The sequence below is a fragment of the Lissotriton vulgaris genome, chromosome 4_1 (assembly GCF_964263255.1).
Source record: "Lissotriton vulgaris chromosome 4_1, aLisVul1.2, whole genome shotgun sequence".
Lineage (NCBI taxonomy): Eukaryota > Metazoa > Chordata > Amphibia > Caudata > Salamandridae > Lissotriton > Lissotriton vulgaris.
This window is the reverse complement of record NC_141691.1, coordinates 568091989-568112121: the sequence shown is the minus strand read 5'-3', so window position 1 is coordinate 568112121 and position 20133 is coordinate 568091989. Positions and strand designations below refer to the sequence as shown.

The 20133-nt window shown below is 45.0% G+C and overlaps 1 protein-coding gene across 3 annotated transcripts in view; it reads left to right on the top strand.

The window, feature by feature from the left end:
• The window catches only part of TRANK1 (tetratricopeptide repeat and ankyrin repeat containing 1), a 1005982-nt gene that overhangs the window by 168181 nt on the left and 817668 nt on the right, over positions 1 to 20133 (top strand). The gene's annotated exons all lie outside the window — the stretch shown is intronic.

Genomic DNA, 20133 nt, shown 5'->3' with positions numbered 1-20133 from the left:
GCCATTAAACGACACTGGGATTTAATTAAAACTGAACCAGATCTACAAATCTTGTATAATGAACGTGTTACTTTTGCTTTTCGAAGATCTAAAAACTTGAAAGAGATTTAACCCACAAAAAAGAAGCAAAATTACCTTTCAAAGGAATGGCTAAATGTCAAAATTGTATCCATTGCTACAATGTAATAATAGGCAATGTTTTTATGCATCCAACTAAAGGCTACAAAATTGATCTGCAATATAATGGGACATGTGACTCTACCAATGTCATTTGCGCAATCAAATGCCCTTGCGGCAAGTTTTACGTGGGACAGACAGAAAGTAAAATCAAAGTGAGAATATCAGAACACAAAAGCAACATACGAACCATGAACAATAAATCTACCATAGCTATGCATTGGCTAGAAGCTCACCATCAAATAGCGCAGTTGAGATTCACAATACTTGAGATACTCCCACACAGCTGCGATATGGATCCTGGTAAACAACAACTTAAATCTGAATTCTTTTGGATCAAAAAACTAAATTCCCTACAGCCTGCGGGATGAATGATCGTATCGAATTTTCTTGTTTCCTATGATGTACTTTGCACTTCGATAAATAACCGCAGCTTAGGCTCTAAACTAATCTCAACCCACTAGACTCACTGTCGGATTCTTTGAACACAACTATATTAGTACCTATGAGAAATTGAGACCAGTCATACCATTGATGCTTATATTTTTTAATCAATGTCTTCACAATGTATTTAATTAATTTTTTAATTTTTTAATTTTTTCCTTATGCACACATAGCATTTCTTATTCTATCCTACACTGGACGGTTCACTTTGTCCAGCTATGTTATTATACATTTGATCGTTTCCATCATTTGTACTATACACTTGCTCACACGATTTCATAATTGATAGTAGCGTTGATCCCATTTCAACAAACTTTATTATTCCCAATAATTGACAACACGTGATCGGAACTTCATCCAATCACAACGCGCCTTGCAGGTTCGTGAGGACCACCGTATTTTATTCTTTTTGAACAAGAACGATTTTGTTCAGTATTTATCTTTCAAGTTACATTCATCCTTGACCCTGTTCTTTCAGGGTCCAATTTGTTGACATAAACCTATTTTGCACGCATTTTAAGTTATGTTGTTTCGACACCCGAAGCTCATCATCATACTACGTGACACGCGACCCCATTCTAAAAGAAGCACCACGATTGGCTTCTTGTGGAACCAGTCAATACTGAATTCGAAAACCACTGCGCGTTTTAAATAGTAAGTTCTCTCCGCGTTTTTACGGCGTTTCATATTAGCATCTCGAATTTCAGTGTTAATTTTCGATAAACTCGTCTGTATTCATACTAGGAGTTTTCCCTTTGATCTCAAACGCAACATAATGTTTCTTGTTGCGATAATCAGACCCACTAGCCAGACTCCGACTTAAGCTCTTGATGCTCACATGGATTAATTGCATCACGTAATCCAGCATTTACTGGGTTGTATATAGCGATCTTCGTGGTCACTTTGTAAACACACAAACTGTTCTTTTAACCTGCTTCGCTCTACATACACACCCTAATCCTTTTCATTCTTGGAATACACACACAGTTTATTCACTATACATTTTGAACAAGTACTTTACACGTTTTTTGCATTATCCTTTATCTAAAGACTATTTGTGGACATTATTTTGCATCTAGTGATTAAATTAATGAACTATAGAAATAATAGGGAATGTATAGGTTTTTAAAAAAAATGTCAATTAGCCTTGATGTTATGTTCTGATACTAAGGTCCTGTATTTTTCTGAATACTAAGGTCCTGTATGTTTCTTTTACAGACCCCTGACGAAGGGTTAGTTTAATAACCCGAAATGCATTGGGTATAATGAAACGCAATTTATAATTCATGACTACAATGGATTTTGGAAAAAATGTTTGAAAATTTATGGATTTGATGAACACTAAATATTCGAATAAAGAAAGAATGTTATCAACATCAAAAGTTTGAATGGAATTAATGAATATATTTTCAAGTAAGCTTAAGAAACATTTTGGTTTCAAGTCAAAGGAGCGCGCACTTTTGTGATAACATTATCACACCATTTATTAGGGAGTCACAATGGACCCATATCCCTTCACAAACCTCCTGTAGTACCCAGTCAATCCAAAGAATGTCCTGACTTAGGTCTGGGTTGTTTGAGCTGCCCAGTCCATGATGCTCTTGATCTCTGACTGGAAGGGTTGTACCTGGCCTCCACCCATAAGGTGGCCCAAGTACACCGCAGTGCCCTGCCCTATTTGGCATTTGGATGCCTTGATGTCAAAGGAGCGCGCACTTTTGTGATAACATTATCACACCATTTATTAGGGAGTCACAATGGACCCATATCCCTTCACAAACATCCTGTAGTACCCAGTCAATCCAAGGAATGTCCTGACTTAGGTCTGGGTTGTTTGAGCTGCCCAGTCCATGATGCTCTGGATCTTGGGCTGGAAGGGTTGTACCTGGCCTCCACCCATAAGGTGGCACAAGTTCCCCCCTCGTGCCCTGCCCTATTTGGCATTTGATGCCTTGATAGTTAGCCCTGCAAATTGCAGGGCTTGTAAAACCGTCCTAAGGTGCATCAGGTGATCCTGCCAGGTGGAGCTGAAGACTGCAATATCTTCAAGATAAGCTGCACTAAAGGACTCCAACCCAGGCGGGGCTTGATTCACCAACCTCTGGAAGGCGGCAGGGGCCTTTTTTAACCCAAAAGGCATTACAGTAAACTGATAGTGCCCATCAGGTGTGGAGAATGCTGTTTTCTCTCTTGCTCCTGGGGCCATGCCAATCTGCCAGTACCCTGCAGTTAAGTCAAAGGTACTGAGACATTTGGCTGCCCCCATTTATCGATCAACTCATCTGCTCTTGGAATGGGGTGAACATCTGTCTGACAGAGTTGAGCCCTCTATAGTCCACACAGAACCTCATCTCTCTTTCCACGCTGTGGATGAGGTTTGGGGACCAGAACCACTGGGCTAGCCCAGGCGCTCTCAGAGGGTAAAATAATCTCTAATTCCAGCATCTTGCTGACTTCAGCTCTGATGCTTTCCTTGAATTGGTCTGATTGACTATAGATTTTGTTTTTGACAGAGTTACTGTCACCAGTGTCCACATCATGGGTACACCATTTTTTCCAATCAGGGCACATGGAAAAGAGACTAGCATACTGTTGCAAACCTTCCTTGCAGTCAGTCTGCTGTTGGGCAGAGAGGGTGTCTGAAAAGACTACTCCGTCCACTGACCCATCCTTTGGGCTGCAAGAGAGATCAGGGAGAGGTTCACTCTCTGCTTCCTGTTCCTCATCAGTCACCATCCGCATGGTGAGGTCAGCCCTGTCATTGTAGAGTTTATGGCGGTTCACATGAATAACCCTTCTGGGTGTCCTGCTGGTGCCTAGGTCCACTAGGTAAGTGACCTCACTCTTTTTTTCCAGGATAGGGTAACAGCCACTCCATTTGTCCTTGAGAGCCCTTTGTGCCACTGGCTCCAAAACCCACACCTGTTGCCCAGGTTGGAATTCAACCAGTGCAGCTTTTTGGTCATGCCAGTGCTTCTGAAGCTCCTGGCTGGCCTCAAGATCATTGGATGCCTTTTCCATATACTCAGCCATTCTGGACCTTAGGCCAAGCACATAGTACACAATGTCTTGCTTGGGTTCCTGGAGAGGCTTCTCCCAACCCTCTTTCACAGAGTTTTTCAGGGAGTTCCATGATCATACCTTTCAATGTATTGTTGAATCTCTCAACAAGGCCATTGGTTTGTGGGTGGTATGGGGTAGTAAACCTGTACTGCACACCACACTCCTTCCACATGTGCTTCAGGTAAGCAAACATGAAGTTGGAACCTCTGTCTGAAACCACCTCCTTAGGAAACCCTACCCTGGTGAAGACACCCAGGAGGGCCTTGTCTACTGCAGGAGCTGTAGTAACCCTAAGGGGAATTGCTTCAGAGTACCTAGTAGCATGATCCACTACTACTAGAATAAATTTGTTCCCTGAGGCTGTAGGAGGTTCAAGTGGCCCCACAATGTCCACCCCTACCCTTTCAAAGGGGACCCCCACCACTGGCAGTGGTATCAGGGGGGCCTTTGGGTGGCTACCTGTCTTGCCACTGGCCTGACAGGTAACACAGGAGCACACAAACTCCTTCACCTTTTGATGCATTTGGGGTCAATAGAAGTGACTAACTAGCCTTTCCCAAGTTTTGTTTTGCCCCAGATGTCCAGCTAGGGGGATGGCATGAGCCAAAGTTAGGAGGAACTCCATGTACTTCTGCAGCACTTTCCTGCCTCAGCATACAGTAATCCCTTTTCCCAATAAGCTCTGTGGGTACCACTGACATCTCCCTGTGCTTCTTAAACATCTTGCTGCCTCAGGCTTTCAAGATTGGGACAGTCCTGCTGACCCTAGCACAGCTCTTCCCTAGTGGGTCCCCCTGGTCCCAAGAGCTCAACCTGGTAAGGCTCAAGCTCCATGGACTCAGTTCCCTCTAGGGTTTCCAAGTTCTCTCCCTGAGGAGAGGGGGCCTGGGGGTCTTGCTGTTTAGAAGCTGGTCCCCCAGTCTTCTGGTTCTTTCTCTTGGTTGGTTGGGCCATATTTGCAGGATCCAAACCTACTTATTCACCCTTCTTTTTGCTCTGTGCTCTGGTTTGCACACACACCAGTCTAGGGATACCCATCATGGCTGCATGGGTTATTTGGTCAACCTCAGCCCAGGCTGAAGTTTCCAGGTCATTTCCAAGCAGACAGTCAGCTGGTAAATGTAAATGGTAAACTACTAGTTTCATGCCAGTAACCTCCCCCCAACCTAGTGTCAGATTCAGATTCAAAAATCTTTATTCGAATTTCAAAAATTCATAAAATCAATCTCATATACAGAATATCATAAAAATCCCATAACAACTTTTCAAATTCATTTATAAAATCAGAATTTGGATATTAGATTATTTTGGCAGCTAGGATGTAACGGGTATTCAAGGATTTTCCATCATTTGACGAACACGGGTAATGAGTCCCAGAAAAGTGCTAGTGCGAAAATCAAGTTCATCATTGTCCAGGGAGAGCAACATCAAGTAGGACTGCCCCAAGGCAAGGGGTCTTCTTTTCCTAAAATACGAAGCTAAAAACCATTTAATATATTTGAAATAAAATTTACAAGAGAAGAAAAAGTGGAAATCATTTTCTGTGCTCACTCCATCACAAGGACAAGGCTTATAATTTGATTTTGAATAATAGCCCAGGGGGAAACATAATAGAAATCGTACAGTTCCTGCCCTTAAACGGAACAGGAGTGATCTTTTCCAGTTGGTCATTGGCAGAGTGAGATAAAGTGGGAGTGGATGCCTGCACAAATCATTACTCATATATGCCACAACTGACGATTTAATAAGTCCCTTTTTTGTCCTTTCTAAGTTATAAAGTGCATATAGTGTGTATTTTAGCTCATTCTTATCTTTAGTCTCAATTCTGGAGTGATCCGAGATGAGGTGGCCTTTATCCACCCTACATAGACTATTATGAACTCCTGAGAGCCAGGGTATGAACATTCCTTTTTCACAATTAAGACAGTCACTTATAATTTCTTGTGGCAGGGTGGCTGATTTGTTCCTCCAGATTGAAAGCCAAAATCGCGCTGGTCTAGTCTCATTAAAATCACATATGAAGTGCATGTTTAATTCCTTGTGGCAAATTTACGCGGAGGTGGAGATTGGGGCACCCAAGATTTTCCTGCAGAAGTGATTTTCTTCTGATTGGATACTATGGGTTTTTGCCAAGCCCCATATCTCCGCCCCATATGTAGCTACTGGGGCACACTGTAATTTAATTTTTTTTTAAATAGCTTTAATTGCACCTGTTTTCTTTGGGAGAGGTAGGCTGAGAATGGAATTGATGGCCTTTGAGAACTTGCTCTTGGAGATGACCAAATGTCCACTCCACGAGCCGTTCGCAGCAAAGACCATCCCTAAATATAAGAATAAACTAGTAGAATGTAATCTGTCAGTCCCTACCAAAATAGTGTTAAGTTGTCTTTTCCTTGGCTCACATGACACAATAAAAGATTTTTTAAAATTCACGCGCAGATCTAAATCATTCATGTGCTGTGTAAAGGTTTTAACAAGGATACGTAAGGCATTCAGAGTGCGGCCCATAAGGACCGCATCATCTGCGTAAAGAAGTGCTGGTAATAATTTCCCTCTAATTTTAGGAACATCTGAGGTCGCCTGCTCTAAAGGGTTGCTCAACCCATTAATATAGATAATAAAAAGCAGGGGTGCTAAAATGCACCCCTGTCTAACTCCTCTTCCCACCCTAATAGCCCCAGAGATCTCCCCACCCATCCGATCCTTACGTGTGCTTTGAGGTCAGTATGCAAATATGCCAGGAAATGTACAAGGGGTTCATCTAGTCCGTAATCTAAAAGAATGGACCAGAATTTAGGCCTGTTGACTAAGTCAAATGCGGACGATAAGTCCATGAATGCTAAGTAGATTGGTTATGATCGAGCGATGTTATATTTGCCAATTACTAGATTTAAATTCAGGCATTGCTCGACCGTGCCAACCTTGCTTCTAAAGCCCATCTGGCAGGGGTCTAGCAAACCGCTTTCCTCCGTCCATTCCAGGACCCTGTTATAAAGTACTCGACCCAGAATCTTCAAGGTATTATCTTGGAGTGAGATTGGTCTATAATTAATTGGGTCCGATCTATCGCCCTTTTTATATATTGGCACACTAATGCTCGTTGTCCAGGTATCTGGCATGGGTGCTAGGGGCAGGCTATTAAAAACATTTAATAAAATCCGGGCCCAGAGTTCCGGTTTCCACTTAATAATGTCTATTGGAAGTCCATCAGGACCAGGAGCCTTGTTGCCAAGGCTCTGTCTGATGGCCACTTCCACCTTGTCCAGTCCAATCTGTAGGCAGCACAGTTGTCCTAGCACGTAGCATGCTTTGCCCTCCGATGGGATGGCATATATTTTAGAGAAGTGATTTTCCCATAAGTCGCTTGAAGTGCAACTAACTGTTGTCAGTTGTTGGCCCATATTACGCATATTTCTAACTGTGGGCCAAAAGTAGACTTCATTCTTCCCAACTGCGGAGTCAACTAATGCCTCCAAATGCTCTATCAGTAAGGCTGCCTTCCGTTCTCCAATTTTGTTTTTATACATCCTCCTTGCGGCCCTTATCTCTATTGGGCATCTGGGTTTGGAGGTTAGAGCCTTACGTAGGGCCCTATTTGCTTCCAAACAGTTACGATCGAACCATCTAGGATCTTTGTCTGTTTTGTGTGTTGGGACTGACAAAAGAGATTTTTTTACGGAACACAATTTAGTAAAATCTGCGGTTACCCTTGAATGGTTCTCATCTGGCAATATACAGGAATTAATTAAATGCTGGTGTTCCTTTATCACGGTCTTTGCTATGCTACCACTGTCCACTACCCTCCATTTCAGCCTTAAATTATCCGTGAGAGTTGGCAAACATTGGCTGGATCCTAATCGTAAGACCACTATCAGTGGATTATGGTCTCCAAAGGTTGTTTCAAGGACTTTGGCCACTGTAAGGCAATCAAGTAGACCTGGAGACATAAAAATATAATCGATTGTCGAGGAGCAATCTCTGCCTCTAAAGGTAGGAACTTGTTGATTTCTAGGAGTATGGCCCATATCCATTATGTTACAGAGAATATGTTCACTGATAAAATTATCTAATTCTAGACCCCTTCGTGCTGCTTGGTCAATTTGAGATTTGTCCGTAACCTAATCAACTTTTGAGATTTTAAACATTAAAGTCCCCCCCTAGGAGGATCCTTTTGCCATCATCTGTGTCTTGGTGTTGAGCCAGATCTGATATAACTTTAAAAAGCTCAATGAAGTTCTTATTTGGGATTGAGTAAAAATCATTATTATAAAAATGAATCAAATAAGACGGGACCCGTCTTCTATATTCTATTATCTGTATATTTAGGCTTATAGTTGGAATTTCCTTAATGCTACTCCCGGTGGCTATCCTAATCCCAGTTAGTAGCCCGCCGGATGCTCGTCCAAAATCGGGCTTTGATGCCGTCACGCTAGAGCAGTGATATCGCTCTATGTATAGGTTGGCTGTAGCCCATGTTTCCTGGAGCATTATTATATCTTTGCCAGACCGTATCTGCATCCAGTCTGGGTCCAACAGTCTTGATTCTAGGCCAGCAACATTCCAGCTTCAGATACTAAGATCAGAGCTATTAGTTGGTTTCTTTACATTGCAAGGTTTCGTCATTTTGCCATTGTTGGTGACTGGCGCCAAGTGTAACTCGGGGTGGTTAACTAGTTGTATTGCAGTGCATGTAGGTGTATCTTTCTGCGCTGTAATCACATCCCCTGCGTTTGTTTGACGATGGGCTAAAGTTTCTCTTGTTCGACTTCCCTCCTGGCTGCTAATGCGAGTCGACCTAGTTAAATGTCAATCCTGATCATCTGGGTCGGAGAGTACCTGTTCAAAACGGTTATGTGTTGGAATGTTATAATCGTATCTTCCCTCATTTGAGCTGGTAATTTGGTTATTAATCTGGTTATTGCGCCTGTGTATAGGTGGCATCTGTGGGTCGAGATAAAAGAAGCCCAAAGGTAAAATAAGGATCCCCATTTTGCTCATGTGTGTGGTCCCTGCACTCTCTAAAATCATTCTAACTAGTTCAGGGGTAGCAAAATTCAGGACTATACTCCCACAGTGTAATCGCAGAGGACACAGAACCGTCGTTACTATTAAAGTAATTCGCTATCGAGAGGGTGAGTGTCTTAAGAATATCCTCACTACGAAGATGCCAAACGTTGATAGGCGCGACGCAGCCCTCCCTCCTATTGCCGATAGTAAGGTGGGTCATGACCGGTGAGTGGTCAGAAATACCTCTGGCCAGATGCAGTGCAGAACGGATGATTGTGTCGCGGTGCAAGGGGGTGAGGATATAGTCCAGACTGGAGAAGGAGTGATGCGGTACTGTAAGTCCAAGAGGTGTACTAAGCGCCAAATGTCCGTGAGGCCAAAGGTCTCCAGGAAGTCCCCAAGCCAACAAAGCCCCTAGGAATATCCCGCGGAGGGTGTCTGTCTAGTGTACCGGAGACCACTGCATTAAAGTCGCCCCCTATAAATAGTCGCCCTTCAGGGAGAGAAAGGAGGAGTGAACCAAGGTCCTTGTATGCCTGTGTTTGTAAACCAGGTGGAATGTATGTGGAGACCAGTGTAAGTCTGTGCCCCTCCCGCTTCCCCACGTGACGGTGCCCAACTGAACAAATAAAACCCCCATACCAATTTGCAAAGTGAGGGTCCGACACTGGCCCGGAATCGACCGGCTCCGATCCCGTGAAACGATGTTTCTGGGACGCCTCGGCGGGCGGCGGTTGTAGCGGAGCCGCGGCCTACCAGGGAGCCGCATGATAGAGCTGCCTGTCCCCGGAGACCCACTGACTGGGTGAGTGCACCGGACGACTGCTGCCACAGGACACTGAGTTGCCTCTGTGCAATAGACGGTCGCGCCGGGACCGGACTGGAGCCGGAGTATGGAGAGTCTGTGCGGGAGTGTGGCGCCCGGCCTCGGGACCCTACTGCGGCGCCGGCGCTTCACTCGAGCGCCCGGCTCCAACTGCGCCGCTGGGCCTACCCTCCCGCTAGGGCCCGGCGCTGCCTGCGGAGGCGCCCGTTGATACGGGCATTAATCTACTGTGACAGTGAGACATTGGGGGTGCTCTGAGGAGGAGTGGTGTGGACAGAAGCCGGGTGAGCTGCAACAACTTCCCCCACTCGGCCTCAACAGTGTGCTGCGACCTGGCAACGCGGCCTAAGGGGATCATTATCAGAGCATGGGGAGGACGTCCTTGGTTCAGATCCTCAGCTCCCCCCCCTCTCTCAAACGCCGGTCCGGAGCGCTGCCGTGAGCGCGCTTTACACACTGGAGGTCTGTGAACTGGTTTGCTTCGATGCTTTCTTCACGACGCCATTTTGCGATGCGGAACGTGCACCCTTGAGCAAAGAGGAATCCCTCATGCTGACCGCAGCTGGGACGGCCCTATAGGCAGTGCTGTAGTTGCCCCTTCTGTGCTACATAAACACTCCATTGGCAAGCGCTGCTGGTGCAGGTCCTGTGGACTGAGAGCGCTTGGACTGTCTGGGACGGATGAGGCCCTGCTCTGAAGGCCGTTTAACACCCGGGGTTGTCACAAACACGACCGGGGTGACGCCTTGGGAAATTCTGATGGCCTTGTAATATCGGACCTGCATAGCTAATATATCTCCCCAACACTAAAGCTGGGCATAGAGACTTTGAGTTACGTAATTCAAGTGCTGCTAGAGGAGGTGTGACTCCAGGTAATCGATATGGGCCGTTCTGACAGAACACAACCCAAAATATCTTTTGACTCCAGCAAAAAGCCAAAACCCACTGATACCCCGGCCCGCGAGGAGGACGCTGAACAAGGGAACGCGACAGAAGGGGAAGATCCCGAGCCAGATCTACGTCACATACTGCTCGCTATGGAAAAGAATTTACGGGGTGGCATTGAGTCTCTGGGGACCAAAATGGACGCCCTAACGTACTGCATGGACCGCATGGCGGAACGGCTCGACAAACACGCCGAACGCCTGGACATGGCAGAGCGACGCATTGGTGAAGTGGAGGAGGCACAAACGACCCTGGACTCAGAGCATAAACAGCTAGGCAAAGTGATCCAACTTCTCCAGGACAAGGCTGAGGATTTGGAAACGAGGTCACGTAGATGTAATATACGTATCACTGGCCTACCGGAAAGCACTCCAAATGGCAATATGGAACTCTTTGTGGAGGCCCTCCTAAAGAAACTGTTGGGTGAGACTGCATTTTCCGGGATGTTTGTGGTGGAGAGAGCACATCGTACGCTGGGCCCGAGACCTAAGCCGGGGGCCCCCCTCGCCCTATTGTGGCCAAACTTTTGAATTTCAGGGACCGTGACGTTGCTCTGAAGCTGGCAAGAGAGAAGCAACCTTTGCACTATGAGGGGAGCACGATTTCACTGTTTCTGGACTTCACGGCCAGAGTACAGAGGCACGTCGCCAATTTGTCCAAATGAAGCGCCAACTGAGAGAGCTCGGGGGCGATTATGCAATGCTTTATCCAGTTAAACTGCGGATCAACAGGCAGGGGAGGTCTACAATCTTCACGGATCCAAAAGCACTGCAGAAAGCCATGAAAGACTGGCGGAGGGACCGGCAGCGCTTCGCGGACGACGAACTATCGGAAGAAGCCTCAGGTGGGCCCATGGATAAACAAGACTGACTCTGCGACCTGCTAACAATTGTGCTATTTTGCCGCAGTGGCTGTAGTGTGTAGTGATCATCTTCATATAGCTTCGGACGTTGCCACACTGCAGCGTGACAGTAACTTGGCTGCATTGATGTTTCATTGTGGATTGCTGTGAAGACGCAGGGTAACAGTGAGTCGTGAGTGACATGGGGGAGGGGTACGTTTCACTTTTGGGGTAAGTGAGCAGATATAAGCTGTATATGACCCTACTGCTGATAGGAATTGGGATGGTAGTAATATATGAGAAGACACTTGCTTGCTTTACACGATGTATGTAGTGGAAGGGGTCGAATTGTACGATGTGACAGCTATGGCGAATAGGTAGAACCCCTAGTGGAGATTGGATACATACTGGACATTATAGAGGGCTCTGATTATCACCTAATACTGTATTTGTCTGGGTGGGGGCGGGACGTCGCGGAGAGTTCCCATACCATCTGTTACTGTAGACTAATTGAGAGCAGGCTACCTACGCCCCTGAGTGTGGAACACTTCCCCTGCCTGCCTTCCTTGCTGAGGGCACTTTTCTTTATTGTTTTGCACTGATTGTTTGCTTTTTAATGTGGTTCAGGGATGCGGGTAGCGTGGTCGTGGGAGGTGGGGGGACTTAGTGGTTATTTGGAAACGGGGGGGAGGGATGGGGGAGGTGGTGACTTGGGGCACGGCCATGTTGGGGTTGGGCTTGCGTGGGTGGAGGGAAGGACAAGGCTGCATGGTTTTCTCTTGTTTATGCAAATGGTTGAATGCATATTTGTTGAGGATGTACTAGGGACTTCTATTGGCAGAGACGTTGACAGATGTGCGCGTGCTTCTTGACAAGTAGTGATGTGCTTGATGACATACACCCACATTGCCTCCGCAATGGCCCGACACTTGCGTGACGATGACGTGGTCCATCCATGCCCCCCATCCCATATCATGACACAACAGCTGCAGGACAATGACACTATCACTTTGTTGACCTGGAACGTTAGGGGTCCTAACGACCACAGGAAGGTCCGGAGGGCACTTCAATACCTTTCGAGACATGCGATTGACATTGCATTATTGCAGGAGAATTATTTTTGTGGGAAATGTAGGAGCTCTAATAGAAAAACTCCTAACTGTTGGTCAAAATCAGTCTGTAAGAATCTCCATTCTATAGCTTCCAAGCCTTCTGTGTGCGCTATTGACGTGTAGAGTGCCACCACATCAATGGTGCACAATATCGTGTTGTCATCAATGAGGTCATTAACTTCTGCAAGTTTATTTAGGCAGTCCGTGGTGTCTTTCAGGTATGTGTCCCAGGCTTGTACTAGCGGTTGCAAATGGTAATCAATGTAACGTCCGACTGGTTCATGGATAGATCCACATCCTGCCACGATGGGTCTAAATGGTGGGTCTCTGGTGCTCTTGTGTATCTTTGGCAACATATATATATGTGGCACTTGTGGTGTGTTTGTCCTTAAATATTTACTTGTGTTGTTGTTGATTATTCCTGCATCTTCCGCCTTTTTGACAATTTCATCCAATGTTTTACTGAATTCATGTGTGGGGTCATGATTAAGTAATATGTATGTTTCCGCTTCAAAAACATGTTGGTTAACTTTTTGGTCATAGAGTGAAGTTTCCATCATGACCAGGGCTCCTCCCTTGTCTGCTGGTTGGAATGTAATGGTAGTGTCCTGGCTTTGGACTCACACTATGGACTATAGTGTTAATTCTATTCTTCAGATCTTGTAAATACCATGTAAATACATTGGCACATATGTATTTTTATTTTGTTCACAGTGCTTTGAAGACGGAACTGATGTGATGATCTATGTGTTGTAACAGTACCAAGATTGGTATTCGGCATTTGTAATTGTATTCCCCTGAAGAAGGGTCGCAGTAGACCCGAAATGCATTGGGAAATGTTATGATTTAAATTCTACAAGTTTCAGTTGTTTAAGTACCAGTGTGCTACTGATCGAATTTGTCTACTTTTTGAAAACTGAAATTTTTATTCTTGATTATGACATCATTTATGTTTTGAACGTATATAAATGAATATAGTACCACTAAAGAAGGTAATACCCACAAAAATAATTTTGCGTATTAATTAACATTGAGTATTTGTTTTACTATTGATCAATGAGTTAAAAACTTGAAACCCTAGGGACACAGGGTGAGCTCCCAGGCAGACCTAGTGTGTACTAGGCCTCTACAGAGCATTATTCATTAAGAGTTGTGGGCACAACTACTAACACTGGGAGGCTCCCAATATCAGGCTGAACCTCACAAACACACGTTTAGTTGGATTAGATAGGTGTGCTAGCTACTCATTTACATAGCAATATTGCAGGAGACCCATTTGAGATCGGACAGTCCGACACTACACTACATGGGGGCTACATAATCGCGTTCACGCTGCTGGCTTCACCTCGAGTGCCAGGGGAGTGCTGACTTGGGTGAATCTGAGGTCCACTTTGACACTTCTGCCGATTGATACGGACCCTGAGGGACGCTACATGATCACAAAAAGTACTGTTAAAGGTATGACATTCTACGTGATCAACACAAACGGCCCTAACTTTGACTGCCCCACGTTTTATGTGACGCTTGCTAGTAAAATTAGAGATTTGGGAGAAGGACAGGTCCTATGGGGTGGCGATCTCAACTTGACGCAGCACCCGGCCCTGGACCGATCGGATGGACTTAGCAGACGCCCTTCGGCCTCGTCTCACGCCCTTGACGCTGAGATTACCAGACTGGGATTACAGGACGTTTGGAGGACTAAACACCCATCACAAGGGTGGTACACACACTACTCATCACAATATGACATTCGCACCCGCATTGATTATTGGCTCCTCTCTGCGCATCTACTCTCCAGGGTACAGGCGTGTGTGACACTACCGCGTATTTACTCGGACCACACCCCGGTGCTAATTACCCTCCGCGCCCCGGCACGTCGCCCTCCTCCTTTTTCCTGGCGACTACCTCCATGTGCGCTGCTCGATGACACTTTTCGCGAACAGTTGGCTACTGCCATTGACACATTTTTTTAGCAGAAACGAGGGCACGGTGGACTCCTTCCTTACGGTGTGGGAGACCTTTAAAGCGTATATGCGTGGCGTCATTATTTCCAAGCACGCCGGAGTCCTCAAATCCATCCGAGATCGCCTGTCGCTCTTACAGAAAAGGCTGAAGGACATAGAGGCGCTTCGTATGCGGGATCCGAGTGCAGACCTGTCGCAGGAGCTAGCGCAAACGATTCGTGAATACCACGACGAGGCAGATGCTGAGGTAAAGCATCTTGGAAAGTACGCTATTGCCAGATCGTATGGTGAGGGTAAACGTCCGGGTGCGGTTTTGGCCAAGATGGCTTAACAACGCAGGCAAAATGCAACTATGCCCGTTCTGAGCTTTGCGCTCACTGGGGAAGAACTAGACGACACTCAGGTGGCGGCCTGTTTTCGTGAGTATTTTGCTGCACTATACGCCTCTAGAGGGCCGATATCGGAAGAACGTATCATGATTTATCTAACATATATTCAATTACCTTGGCTCACTAAGACTCACCGTGAGTTCCTCGCGCGTCCGTTTGAGAGGGAGGAGATTGTCTGGGCGTTGTCATCTATGAGGGCGGGCAGTGCTCCGGGTAGTGATGGTTTTTCAGCCTCGTTCTACAAGATGTTTTCCGAACTGCTGATCCCTAAGTTATTGAGGCATGTTGAGCAGATCGCAGAAGATGGAAGGATGCCCCCAACAATGCGAGAAGCAGTTATCATAACGCTCCTAAAACCTGGTAAGCCCCCGGAGGACTGTGCCTCCTATCGACCGCTATCTCTTATTAATGTAGACTCAAAGATCTTCTCAAAAATCATTGCTAATCGTATTAGCCCACTGATACCGACCCTTGTGGCCCCCGAACAGGCGGGATTTGTCCCCAGCCGCACTTTGACCTATAATTTGGGTACAGTGTTCGCAGCATTCCAACACACGCGGCAGGAAGTGCCAGCAGTAGCGGTCTTCCTGGATATGGAAAAGGCGTTTGATTCTGTCGAACGCCTTTTCTCCGTGCGGTGTTACAACGCATGGGTGTTGGAACTTTTCATACAATTGCTGAACACGCTGTATACATCTCCAACAGCGCGTGTCCGTATAGGATCATTTACGACGGAGCCTTTCAGTATTGGACGCGGCACTAGAAAGGGCTGCCCCCTCTACCCCCTCTTTTACGCCTTGGTGACGGAGCCCCTTGCGTGCGCTTTGCGTGAGTCCCATGGGCATCGCGTATCAGTTTTCCTGGGTACAATTTGATAGTGTCCACGTACGCGGACGACACCTTACTTTACGTGCGAGACCCAGAGACTAATCTCTCGAGAGTGTTGAGAGAAGTAGTCTTGTTCGGATCACTATCTGGGATCCACGTGAACTGGAACATAACCGCAAGGAGGTGGTCCTAAGAGAAAATTATGGTGTGGCTGTCTCCAACTTGAAGACGGTTCCGGGACCGCAGTGGCAGAGTCAAAACCAATGGCGTCATGGAGTGACCGCAGTAGGTACCTGCTGACCCAATCGGATCCCGATGAGGTTCGAAAAAAACCGGACAAAAGGTACCATAGACCTCTAGGAACTAGAATTATGGTTCCTTAAAACATTTACACTAAGCAATACTTAGGAGTATTTTTACTGTTTTCACATATCACCCCCTAGTCCTGAAGAAAGCCCGACCGACCTACTGGCGACTGAGGGCTGAAACATGTCGACCTACTTCACCATTTCTTGGGTAAAAGAGTCATAATAACTCTACATCACCCATATTGTTTATCTCGCCTCTTTGAAACCAGAATGAATAAAGGATTTGTGTCTGGAACCTACAGACTTTTAACTCACCTCACAGATTCACGAGCACTTTTTCTGATCACTACTGTGTTAACAAAGGGTATCACCTCCTGGTGGAGGTGGCATAACAACTAAGCCCTATGATTATGCAGACACGTGTAAGGGAAAGCGGAGAACAAAGATATACCGCTAAACGTTACCACCAACCAACACGTGCATGAGGGTTTTTTATTGGGATTTGATGGAACCGTTTACCTATACCCAATATTATGCAGGACAAGTGATCCTCCTTCATTGATTAATTGATATGACATCTCCTAGCCAGTTTTAATCCGCCATCACCACAATCTACTCTGCACTCCACTTTGGACACCCTCAAACTCATCTAAAGGCAACTAAATCAAAAGATCTCTGCTAAGTGACCCTTCGGGGGACCCGTACGGCATTGCAGCGCCAGCCCAACGAGTAGTACCCCCCGATGATGAAGCATGAAATCCCTAGGGATGTGTGAGGGCAACAAGAAATAGTCTTGTTGACTGTCCCCTCTGATTCATCTACACCTGACTATTAGGAACAGTGACCCCCAGGCCTTGATTTGATTATAGTTTTGGAGCACGGGCATTAGAACTTCCTCTGCTCCTACTCCCCGCTCTCTTTGACACTAGGAATTCCTTTACCTCCTCATATTTCACCATTTAGGCCTGGGTCCCCTAAAATGGAACCCATAGTCTTCCATGTTTTGTACCATTTAAAGGTAAACAAATACACAGTACATGCATTTAATATACACGTACATACATTGAATATACGCATACTACACAGCACTGTATACATCATGTACTGTACAATGCACTGGCATACATACATACATACATACAGCACATTCATTTAAAATGCACCCACTACCCATTGCTGCATTATCCCTGTAGTGTATCCTTTCCAGACAGACAAACCCCCCCGCAGATATACTACTCACTTAACTACAACCTAATGTAGACCAAGTGGTGAGTTAAGTACACAGCAGTAGAACGTTGAATGATAGAGCCTGTAGGCCTCACTTAGTAACACAGATTAAAGAAGACCTTTTTAATCCTACTGATTACTACACGGTAAGCTGCCAACACAATGCTGGTGTTGCTTAACTCCTAGTAAAAGGCAGTATCCTTCCAATACTGAGGGTAGTGTTTCGGGTGCCTTTCCCAGTCCCAGAAGACCACAGTCCATGAGACAGGCCTATGTCATGGTGCACACACATGAGCCATGTTTGCCTATGGCACCAAAAATCAGCATTCGGTATCCAGACATCAGTACAGTTAGGGCACTCAGGACTGGGATGCACGTCCATTACCATGTGTAGACTTTTCTTTTCCAACAGTGGGTCTTATCTGCTACCTGAGTGGTTTTCACGAGCTACTGACACTTCTTTCCTGAATTAGCTGTTTGTGCTTTACAAATCTCCTTTCTCGTGTATTCACTCAGCATTATTGCTTTGACAAACAAGTGGTGCTGGAGAATGTACTTAACTTTTACGAAAGACAACGGCCCTTGACACAAAAGAATTTTTATGCTTGTAATAATTATAGGCCACGATGTGCACTATAACGGCAAAAGAAAGTCCAGCCGGACTTTGCAAATTTATTCAATAATTCAATAGTCAATTGAGAGAAATAAAACAGTGGGACACAGTCCTGTATCCACAACACTTACATAAACTTGAAGACAATACAAACACATGGAATATCTCAGGCAAGTAACAAAAAATGGAGCAAGAAAAGAAACTCTACAATGTGCTTGCTTCACATATGCGGGGAACAAAACAAATCATGCACATAATAGCGAACTAATGTTAAGCCCACATATCATGTCGACGGCGTTTCGATCCATTCAAGAATGGTGGATCATCATCAGGACTACCAATGTTTGCCTGAATCAAAGCCTGCAAAAACGTAAACAGGGGGGAACATATAACAAGGAATTAGACTTCTGTGTATCACTTGACTTGTTTCTAGAACACATACCATGCTCTTAAGGTGTTACTACAACACGCTTGTGAGAAGTGTCACGCATCCAGTGTTAGGCATCCACGGCGCAAAGTGGGAAAAGAACCCATGCGATAAAAACAAGGTGCGCAATAAAAATAGAATTGTGGCACACGAGTCTAGTGGGTAATTTTATAAAAACATTGTGTGCGGGTGTGGCTAATAAGCCAGGGTGAAGGCTGAAATGGACAACAGTGAAGGTGAACCGAAGGGGGAATAGATGAAGTCATTACATGGGGATGATGAAGGCTGTCACGATGGATCCAAGGCGCTGGGAAGAAGTTGACCACAGCTGGTTTGCCGTGCTAGTGCCTAAGTGAGAATGACGGGTGTGAGTTCACGAGTTCTAATGAACCTCTCCACGACCAAACACATAAGAAAGGCTTACCAGATTGGGGATGGAGCTAGAGGATCGGCACCGCAGTTAAGGATCTAAGGGCGTAACAAGGGAATTACAGTGTGCTGTGGTAATCATAAAGGTAGTTAATGCACATAACCACAAATTCCTGGGTGAAGCTTACCTCAAGGTGGATTGTTAAGGTAGTGCTTCAGGGATCTTGGCGGCGCTATTGCTGTGGGCGATACTTAATGGCAATAGCTACGAGTAGAGATGCGTCGCGTTCCCATTAAGAAGCACGGTTTTTGGGGCCGGAGGGAGTCCAGGGGGGTGAGGGACCTAGGTAGATAAAAGAACGATCCCAGTTAGCCCCGCTTAGTACTTAAATCAGAAAACCTTCTCTAAATCTATGAAAGATCGTCTGCTGGAAAATAAAATTCTCTGTAACCATGGCTTTGTTGCGTTGGTGTCTTTCATTGATTTGTGTGGGAATCTCATCCTGCTGATTTGATATATTTTGCATTGCTTTTGTTTTTGGTTATCCGAAAGATGGTCTGCACGATAAGGATTACAAGCCTATATATCTGATGGGACAATAAAAGGGCTCAAATAACCTGGTCGATAGGCCACGTAGACAGGTGTTTTAAAATGTAGTATTTATGATAGATGTGTTAAAATATTGAGAATTCTAGCCCTGGATGCTGAAAAAAAATTAATTCATATTGAAAAAAATTAAAGCTACCAATCCCGGAGTACTTTCATTACAGGTAAACTTTTATTTTGATCTTAGTCTAAAAAATAATTTTTTTATCCAAATACCATCTAGTGGTGCTAAAAACGTTTAAAACAGATGTCTCCAACCTGTCCATCGCAGGCTACCAATAGCTCCAAAACACCTTCAGAGTAGCTCGCTCCCTGAGTTCATTATTAAATAAGCACAGGGACATGTTTGCTTTTAAAGTTACAGGAAGGCTGTGTTTATATATTACATTATTATCACCAGTCTGCTGAGTGCATGGCCTGATACTGGTTAGTCCCCAGTCAGATTTATGACCCAACCTGGGGCGCAGAGGTGAAGACCTGAAGCACTGAGGAATTTTACTCTTCCATACAAGACCTTCTCAACTCAATATTGGAGCATCAGAACAAAATTATGCTTCTGAATGCTTTTAAATGGGAGAACATTAAAATAAAGATTTACCTTAAGAATGAAGTTTAATTTAAATTTTCTTTCATTTCAAAGTGCCGGGCCTCTTGTCCCAGTGGCTAGTAGGAAATGCCATATTTATAACTGAAAAATATTCATTAAAGTTAAGATTTTTTTTATATGAAACATTATCTCCTAACTTTTATATCGGTTTCAATTAATCTAGATGCATTCTAATGATTTATTAATTATGATTTTTCACTTTACATCCCATTTAAACAAATGTCTGCATTGTCTGTTATAAATATGTCACTGTGTCTACGGGCCATTGGTAGCAAGATGCCTGTTTGTAAATATGCCACTTTGAAAATAGTGAAAATTAAAATGGAGAGCTTTACGAAATCCATAGAAACATAAAGTTAATTCTTCAGTAAAATTTTCT